Consider the following 10,000-nt stretch of genomic DNA (forward strand, 5'->3'; position numbering starts at 1 on the left):
CCTGGAATTCCGGGCGCCGGGGTAGGCCTGTTCCCCTGGAGCCGGGGTAGACCTGGTGTTCCGGGCGCCGGGGTAGACCTGGTGCACGGAAGCCTCGGGGTAGACCTGGTCTTCCGGGCGCCGGGGTAGACCTGGTCTTCCGGGAGCCGGGGTAGACCTGGAATTCCGGGCGCCGGGGTAGGCCTGTTCTCCTGGAGCCGGGGTAGACCTGGTCTTCCGGGAGCCGGGGTAGACCTGGAATTCCGGGCGCCGGGGTAGACCTGTTCCCCTGGAGCCGGGGTAGACCTGGTGTTCCGGGAGCCGGGGTAGACCTGGTGCACGGAAGCCTCGGGGTAGACCTGGTCTTCCGGGAGCCGGGGTAGACCTGGTGTTCCGAGCGCCGGGGTAGACTTGGTGCACGGAAGCCTCGGGGTAGACCTGGTCTTCCGGGCGCCGGGGTAGACTTGGTGCACGGAAGCCTCGGGGTAGACCTGGTCTTCCGGGCGCCGGGGTAGACTTGGTGCACGGAAGCCTCGGGGTAGACCTGGTCTTCCGGGGCGCCGGGGTAGACCTGGTGCACGGAAGCCTCGGGGTAGACCTGGTCTTCCGGGCGCCGGGGTAGACCTGGTCTTCCGGGAGCCGGGGTAGACCTGGAATTCCGGGCGCCGGGGTAGGCCTGTTCTCCTGGAGCCGGGGTAGACCTGGTCTTCCGGGAGCCGGGGTAGACCTGGAATTCCGGGCGCCGGGGTAGACCTGTTCCCCTGGAGCCGGGGTAGACCTGGTGTTCCGGGAGCCGGGGTAGACCTGGTGCACGGAAGCCTCGGGGTAGACCTGGTCTTCCGGGAGCCGGGGTAGACCTGGTGTTCCGAGCGCCGGGGTAGACTTGGTGCACGGAAGCCTCGGGGTAGACCTGGTCTTCCGGGCGCCGGGGTAGACCTGGAATTCCGGGCGCCGGGGTAGGCCTGTTCCCCTGGAGCCGGGGTAGACCTGGTGTTCCGAGCGCCGGGGTAGACTTGGTGCACGGAAGCCTCGGGGTAGACCTGGTCTTCCGGGCGCCGGGGTAGACCTGGAATTCCGGGCGCCGGGGTAGGCCTGTTCCCCTGGAGCCGGGGTAGACCTGGTGTTCCGGGAGCCGGGGTAGACCTGGTGTTCCGAGCGCCGGGGTAGACTTGGTGCACGGAAGCCTCGGGGTAGACCTGGTCTTCCGGGCGCCGGGGTAGACCTGGAATTCCGGGCGCCGGGGTAGGCCTGTTCCCCTGGAGCCGGGGTAGACCTGGTGTTCCGGGCGCCGGGGTAGACCTGGTGCACGGAAGCCTCGGGGTAGACCTGGTCTTCCGGGCGCCGGGGTAGACCTGGTGCACGGAAGCCTCGGGGTAGACCTGGTCTTCCGGGCGCCGGGGTAGACCTGGTCTTCCGGGAGCCGGGGTAGACCTGGAATTCCGGGCGCCGGGGTAGGCCTGTTCCCCTGGAGCCGGGGTAGACCTGGAATTCCGGGCGCCGGGGTAGGCCTGTTCTCCTGGAGCCGGGGTAGACCTGGTGTTCCGGGCACCGGGGTAGACCTGGAATTCCGGGCGCCGGGGTAGGCCTGTTGCCCTGGAGCCGGGGTAGACCTGGTGTTCCGGGCGCCGGGGTAGACCTGTCGTCCTACTCCGGGCCCGGCCTCCGGCCGCCCGGCTGCTGCGGCAGAACTGTCGCCCTGGTGTCCCGGGCGGACCTGCTGTCCCGCGCACGACCCACCCTGCGGCCGCCCGGCGCCAGTCTAGAGAGGGAAGGAGCCGGCCGTTGGGAGCCGGCAGCGCTCCCGCCTCCTCCGTGCCCAAAGCGACAGCGGCCCGGCTCCTGCCTCCGTCTCCGGATCCCTCACTGCCTTCAGCCGCTCGACCCCCCTCCCCCCCACCCCGCTGCCGTCCTGCCCCGGGCTCGGACGGGGCCAGGCCGGGCTGGAGCGTCAAGGAAAGAAGGCCGTCAAAGCAGAAGGCTGGGCGAGAGCCGAAGAGAAGGCTTCTCGGCAAAGGGGCCGCCTCTGCCGCGGGCCCCGGCCCTGCTGGCCGAAGGACCCGCCTTCCTCGGTGTCGGCCCGCTCCTGGCCCTCCCGCCGCTGCGGGTGTGCGAACCGGCCGAGGAGAGAGCGGGCGGGGGACGGCGACGGGGGTGGGGAAAGTAGTCTGCGAGCGGCGCCGGGGAGTCTGATGGGGCAGGGCGGGGCGCCCCCAACCGCCGATGGGCGGAGGCAGGGAAAGTCTTCAGGCGGGGCGCCCCCAACCGTCGATGGGCGGGCTCTGAGGGGGCGGCGTCGGATTGCGAGTGTGTGGAGCCGGCGTGTGTGTCACCGTGCCCCTCTCTCTCTGTCTCTCTCTCCCTCCCTTCCCCCCCCCGCCCCCCCGTCCCTCCCTCCCTCCCTCGCTTCCCTTGCGCGCTGGCCCCACTGAAATTCCGTTCGGCCGGGTAGGGCTGCGCGGCACCCCGGGCGGAGGGGGCTGCTGACGCTGCTTCGACGGCAGGCTGACGCAGGCTGCCTGTCAGCTTGGTCTGGGATCGCTCTGGGTACCAGAGGGAAAGAAATAAAGTTCGTCAAGAAAATTCCTTTTCCGGATCAGTTTCTTGCGCCGAGGGAACAGAAGAGTCGTTCTCTTCGAGAAGGGAGGAAAGGGGAAGCGCGGGAAATGAAACCCGAACCCCAAACCAGACCAAGGGGAACCAAGCCACAAAAAACAAAGGGATAACCCCGTAACTCCTAAAACAAACCCAGAAAACTCGAACCAAAAGTCCCGCAACGCACATTCCCCCACCCCCCAAAAAAACCCACACCGAGCCCCCCCCCTCGCGCCCGCCCCCCCCACCCCCACCAGGCAAAAAAAGGTAAAGCCGGCCATTGAGAAACGCTCTACTACCCGGGTATGGGGAAATACCTCTTGCCATGGCCCCGGAGTAGACTTTTCCTCCGGGCGCCGGGGTAGACCCGTTGTCCGGCCCCCCGGGCTACACCTGGTATCCCGGAGCCGGGGTAGACCTTGTACCCGGCGGCCGGGGTAGACCTGGTATCCCGGAGCCGGGGTAGACCTTGTACCCGGCGGCCGGGGTAGACCTGGTATCCAGGAGACGGGGTAGACCTTGTACCCGGCGGCCGGGGTAGACCTGGTATCCAGGAGCCGGGGTAGACCTTGTACCCGGCGGCCGGGGTAGACCTGGTATCCCGGAGCCGGGGTAGACCTTGTACCCGGCGGCCGGGGTAGACCTGGTATCCCGGAGCCGGGGTAGACCTTGTACCCGGCGGCCGGGGTAGACCTGGTATCCAGGAGACGGGGTAGACCTTGTACCCGGCGGCCGGGGTAGACCTGGTATCCAGGAGACGGGGTAGACCTTGTACCCGGCGGCCGGGGTAGACCTGGTATCCCGGAGACGGGGTAGACCTTGTACCCGGCGGCCGGGGTAGACCTGGTATCCCGGCGGCCGGGGTAGACCTTGTTCCAGGCGGCCGGGGTAGACCTGGTATCCAGGAGACGGGGTAGACCTTGTACCCGGCGGCCGGGGTAGACCTGGTATCCCGGAGCCGGGGTAGACCTTGTACCCGGCGGCCGGGGTAGACCTGGTATCCCGGAGCCGGGGTAGACCTTGTACCCGGCGGCCGGGGTAGACCTGGTATCCAGGAGCCGGGGTAGACCTTGTACCCGGCGGCCGGGGTAGACCTGGTATCCAGGAGACGGGGTAGACCTTGTACCCGGCGGCCGGGGTAGACCTGGTATCCAGGAGCCGGGGTAGACCTTGTACCCGGCGGCCGGGGTAGACCTGGTATCCAGGAGCCGGGGTAGACCTTGTACCCGGCGGCCGGGGTAGACCTGGTATCCCGGAGCCGGGGTAGACCTTGTACCCGGCGGCCGGGGTAGACCTGGTATCCCGGAGCCGGGGTAGACCTTGTACCCGGCGGCCGGGGTAGACCTGGTATCCAGGAGCCGGGGTAGACCTTGTACCCGGCGGCCGGGGTAGACCTGGTATCCCGGAGCCGGGGTAGACCTTGTACCCGGCGGCCGGGGTAGACCTGGTATCCAGGAGACGGGGTAGACCTTGTACCCGGCGGCCGGGGTAGACCTGGTATCCAGGAGCCGGGGTAGACCTTGTACCCGGCGGCCGGGGTAGACCTGGTATCCAGGAGCCGGGGTAGACCTTGTACCCGGCGGCCGGGGTAGACCTGGTATCCAGGAGACGGGGTAGACCTTGTACCCGGCGGCCGGGGTAGACCTGGTATCCAGGAGACGGGGTAGACCTTGTACCCGGCGGCCGGGGTAGACCTGGTATCCAGGAGACGGGGTAGACCTTGTACGCGGCGGCCGGGGTAGACCTGGTATCCCGGAGCCGGGGTAGACCTTGTACCCGGCGGCCGGGGTAGACCTGGTATCCCGGAGCCGGGGTAGACCTTGTACCCGGCGGCCGGGGTAGACCTGGTATCCCGGAGCCGGGGTAGACCTTGTACCCGGCGGCCGGGGTAGACCTGGTATCCAGGAGACGGGGTAGACCTTGTACCCGGCGGCCGGGGTAGACCTGGTATCCAGGAGCCGGGGTAGACCTTGTACCCGGCGGCCGGGGTAGACCTGGTATCCCGGAGCCGGGGTAGACCTTGTACCCGGCGGCCGGGGTAGACCTGGTATCCAGGAGCCGGGGTAGACCTTGTACCCGGCGGCCGGGGTAGACCTGGTATCCAGGAGACGGGGTAGACCTTGTACCCGGCGGCCGGGGTAGACCTGGTATCCCGGAGCCGGGGTAGACCTTGTACCCGGCGGCCGGGGTAGACCTGGTATCCAGGAGACGGGGTAGACCTTGTACCCGGCGGCCGGGGTAGACCTGGTATCCAGGAGACGGGGTAGACCTTGTACCCGGCGGCCGGGGTAGACCTGGTATCCAGGAGACGGGGTAGACCTTGTACCCGGCGGCCGGGGTAGACCTGGTATCCAGGAGACGGGGTAGACCTTGTACCCGGCGGCCGGGGTAGACCTGGTATCCAGGAGACGGGGTAGACCTTGTACCCGGCGGCCGGGGTAGACCTGGTATCCCGGAGACGGGGTAGACCTTGTACCCGGCGGCCGGGGTAGACCTGGTATCCCGGAGCCGGGGTAGACCTTGTACCCGGCGGCCGGGGTAGACCTGGTATCCCGGAGCCGGGGTAGACCTTGTACCCGGCGGCCGGGGTAGACCTGGTATCCCGGAGCCGGGGTAGACCTTGTACCCGGCGGCCGGGGTAGACCTGGTATCCAGGAGACGGGGTAGACCTTGTACCCGGCGGCCGGGGTAGACCTGGTATCCAGGAGACGGGGTAGACCTTGTACCCGGCGGCCGGGGTAGACCTGGTATCCCGGAGACGGGGTAGACCTTGTACCCGGCGGCCGGGGTAGACCTGGTATCCCGGCGGCCGGGGTAGACCTTGTTCCAGGCGGCCGGGGTAGACCTGGTATCCAGGAGACGGGGTAGACCTTGTACCCGGCGGCCGGGGTAGACCTGGTATCCCGGAGCCGGGGTAGACCTTGTACCCGGCGGCCGGGGTAGACCTGGTATCCCGGAGCCGGGGTAGACCTTGTACCCGGCGGCCGGGGTAGACCTGGTATCCAGGAGCCGGGGTAGACCTTGTACCCGGCGGCCGGGGTAGACCTGGTATCCAGGAGACGGGGTAGACCTTGTACCCGGCGGCCGGGGTAGACCTGGTATCCAGGAGCCGGGGTAGACCTTGTACCCGGCGGCCGGGGTAGACCTGGTATCCAGGAGCCGGGGTAGACCTTGTACCCGGCGGCCGGGGTAGACCTGGTATCCCGGAACCGGGGTAGACCTTGTACCCGGCGGCCGGGGTAGACCTGGTATCCCGGAGCCGGGGTAGACCTTGTACCCGGCGGCCGGGGTAGACCTGGTATCCAGGAGCCGGGGTAGACCTTGTACCCGGCGGCCGGGGTAGACCTGGTATCCCGGAGCCGGGGTAGACCTTGTACCCGGCGGCCGGGGTAGACCTGGTATCCAGGAGACGGGGTAGACCTTGTACCCGGCGGCCGGGGTAGACCTGGTATCCAGGAGCCGGGGTAGACCTTGTACCCGGCGGCCGGGGTAGACCTGGTATCCAGGAGCCGGGGTAGACCTTGTACCCGGCGGCCGGGGTAGACCTGGTATCCAGGAGACGGGGTAGACCTTGTACCCGGCGGCCGGGGTAGACCTGGTATCCAGGAGACGGGGTAGACCTTGTACCCGGCGGCCGGGGTAGACCTGGTATCCAGGAGCCGGGGTAGACCTTGTACGCGGCGGCCGGGGTAGACCTGGTATCCCGGAGCCGGGGTAGACCTTGTACCCGGCGGCCGGGGTAGACCTGGTATCCCGGAGCCGGGGTAGACCTTGTACCCGGCGGCCGGGGTAGACCTGGTATCCCGGAGCCGGGGTAGACCTTGTACCCGGCGGCCGGGGTAGACCTGGTATCCCGGAGCCGGGGTAGACCTTGTACCCGGCGGCCGGGGTAGACCTGGTATCCCGGAGCCGGGGTAGACCTTGTACCCGGCGGCCGGGGTAGACCTGGTATCCAGGAGACGGGGTAGACCTTGTACCCGGCGGCCGGGGTAGACCTGGTATCCAGGAGACGGGGTAGACCTTGTACCCGGCGGCCGGGGTAGACCTGGTATCCAGGAGACGGGGTAGACCTTGTACCCGGCGGCCGGGGTAGACCTGGTATCCAGGAGACGGGGTAGACCTTGTACCCGGCGGCCGGGGTAGACCTGGTATCCAGGAGCCGGGGTAGACCTTGTACCCGGCGGCCGGGGTAGACCTGGTATCCCGGAGCCGGGGTAGACCTTGTACCCGGCGGCCGGGGTAGACCTGGTATCCCGGAGCCGGGGTAGACCTTGTACCCGGCGGCCGGGGTAGACCTGGTATCCCGGAGCCGGGGTAGACCTTGTACCCGGCGGCCGGGGTAGACCTGGTATCCAGGAGCCGGGGTAGACCTTGTACCCGGCGGCCGGGGTAGACCTGGTATCCCGGAGACGGGGTAGACCTTGTACCCGGCGGCCGGGGTAGACCTGGTATCCAGGAGACGGGGTAGACCTTGTACCCGGCGGCCGGGGTAGACCTGGTATCCAGGAGACGGGGTAGACCTTGTACCCGGCGGCCGGGGTAGACCTGGTATCCAGGAGCCGGGGTAGACCTTGTACCCGGCGGCCGGGGTAGACCTGGTATCCAGGAGACGGGGTAGACCTTGTACCCGGCGGCCGGGGTAGACCTGGTATCCAGGAGCCGGGGTAGACCTTGTACCCGGCGGCCGGGGTAGACCTGGTATCCAGGAGCCGGGGTAGACCTTGTACCCGGCGGCCGGGGTAGACCTGGTATCCCGGAGCCGGGGTAGACCTTGTACCCGGCGGCCGGGGTAGACCTGGTATCCCGGAGCCGGGGTAGACCTTGTACCCGGCGGCCGGGGTAGACCTGGTATCCAGGAGCCGGGGTAGACCTTGTACCCGGCGGCCGGGGTAGACCTGGTATCCCGGAGCCGGGGTAGACCTTGTACCCGGCGGCCGGGGTAGACCTGGTATCCAGGAGACGGGGTAGACCTTGTACCCGGCGGCCGGGGTAGACCTGGTATCCAGGAGACGGGGTAGACCTTGTACCCGGCGGCCGGGGTAGACCTGGTATCCAGGAGCCGGGGTAGACCTTGTACCCGGCGGCCGGGGTAGACCTGGTATCCAGGAGACGGGGTAGACCTTGTACCCGGCGGCCGGGGTAGACCTGGTATCCAGGAGACGGGGTAGACCTTGTACCCGGCGGCCGGGGTAGACCTGGTATCCAGGAGCCGGGGTAGACCTTGTACCCGGCGGCCGGGGTAGACCTGGTATCCAGGAGACGGGGTAGACCTTGTACCCGGCGGCCGGGGTAGACCTGGTATCCAGGAGCCGGGGTAGACCTTGTACCCGGCGGCCGGGGTAGACCTGGTATCCCGGAGACGGGGTAGACCTTGTACCCGGCGGCCGGGGTAGACCTGGTATCCCGGAGCCGGGGTAGACCTGGTCTCCGTCCGCCCGGGTAGACCTGGTGTCGCGGCCGCCTGCGGAAGTTCACCAAGGGGTCGCTGTTCCAGGCTGCCTCCGGCTATGTCGACGTAGCGGTCGGCCTGCGCTGGCGCACCCTCCCGGTCGACTTCCACTCGTCTCCTTGGAGGCGTCGGCGGCCTTGGACTTATCTTTCCGTATATTGGGAGCGAGGTGACGGGCCGCGTCCCCGCAGGTTTCCAGGGTGCCTGCGTCGCAAGGCGGAGGATAGGGCGGCCGCGCCGCGCGGTCGTCGGGGCAGAGCGAGTGCCGCCTAGGCCGGGTGAGCCGCGTGGCTTGGTCCCGGTTCCCGTCCTGCCCAGGGCGCTCTTTCGGGGAGAGCTGCCCGAGAAGCCAGAGAGAAGAGAATGGGCAGTGTGAAGGGCCACCAGAGAGAGAGCCGAGAGCCGAGAGAGACGGCCCGAAAGACCGTGTCGAGAAGCCGCTCGCTGGCCGCAGCGAGGCGGTGAGAAGCCCCGCGTGTGTGTTGCTCCGCTCCGGTCGGCTGCCGTGCCGGCCCGGTTGAAGGGGGGGCGGCCCCCCTGGGACGATCGGTGGCAGGTGAGGCGGCGGCGCCTCGTCCCTTTTCCGCCTGGCCTTAAGCCGGGGCCCGCTCCGGCAGGCATTTTTCCGGCAGCCGGTCCGGTGGCAGTGGCCGGCAGCCGGGGGTCGACGCGGCCGGGCTTTTTTTTTCCCCGGCCCTCGCCCGAGAGCCTCCTCCCCGAGCAAGGCCCGGCCAGCCCGCCGCGGTGGCGGCGCCCGGTTCCCCCGCTCCCGACCTGTTTGCCAGCGTGTCCGTGTCGGAAGGGCAGCGGTGGGGCGCGCGGCCTGGCCTCGGCATTCGCCGCGTGGCCGGAGGGGCTCGGTGACGGCGGTCGCCCGATGAGCCGTGGAGCCGGGGTGGCGGCACCCCGTCCCACCGGCGCGTGCTGTTGAAGTCACCCCCTTCCTCGGCCTTAAGCCGGGGACCCGCCTTGCGGGCGGGCTGTTTTTTTCGCGGGCAGAGAGGGGCCGGCCGCGGTGGCCGGCCCGCCCTAGCACGGACCGAAGCCCCCGGCAGAGAGCAACCCCCGGAAGGTCGCGGGCGAGGCGGCGGCGCCTCGCCCTTCCTCGGTCGTGGCGACCGAGCCCGCTTCTGCCCCGGGCGGTCCGTTGCTATTTTTTCAAGGGCGTGTGCGGGTGCTGTGGGGGGCCCCCGCCCGCCCGGCCTCCGATGGCCTTTTCCTCTCGCGGCCCTAAGCCGCGGCACCGAGAAGCGTGCGGGCCCACGAAAGCCGAGGTTGTGTGGAGCCGGGGGCCCGAGCGAGCCCCGAGCCGAGCGATGCCGGTGGGTTTCGAAGGGGGGGGCAGCGAGAAGGCGGCGCGCGCCTCGCCCCCCCCCGGGCCCCCGGCGCCCGTGGTTAGCACGGGTCCTTGTGGGCCGCGCACGCCATGTGCCTTTTTTTTTTTTTTTTTTTTTCCGTTGATCGGTGCCGTACCCCGGCTTTTCCGAAGGGGAGAGAAAGAGAGGCCGAGAGAGAGAGAGAGAGAGAGCGCGCCAGCCGCGGGGCGGGCGAAAGCCGGTGGCACCTTTCTCGAACGCTCGGACGGGTTCCCTGGGCGGAAAAGGGTGAAGGCCATCCCCACCCCGGCCCGGCGGTCCCGTCCTTCCGTCGTCCGGCCAGGAGAGCCGTTGTCCGCGGGCGGGTGGCGGCACCCCCCCGGTCTACCCTGTGCCGGGACCGATCCGCGAGCGGATCGGTCCGGGGACGCGTGTCCCCGCTCGCACGCGTGCGGAGCCCCCAAGCCCGTCCGCTCTCGGCCCAGCCGCACCCGTGGCGGCGCCGGCCGGTGGGGCGTGCGCCTTGGTGGGCTGCCGTGGGGCCGTGGTGTGCGTTGCACGCTTTCGGCCGGGCGGTTCCGCGGCTGCTGGGGCTTTGCCTCTGCGCTCCGCTGCCTCCTCTGCCCTCGTGCAGCCGCGTCCGCCCCGATCGATGAGGCTTTTC

This window comes from Lonchura striata, chromosome 28 (assembly GCF_050655825.1).
Source record: "Lonchura striata isolate lonStrDom1 chromosome 28, ASM5065582v1, whole genome shotgun sequence".
In the NCBI taxonomy this organism is placed as follows: Eukaryota; Metazoa; Chordata; class Aves; order Passeriformes; family Estrildidae; genus Lonchura; species Lonchura striata.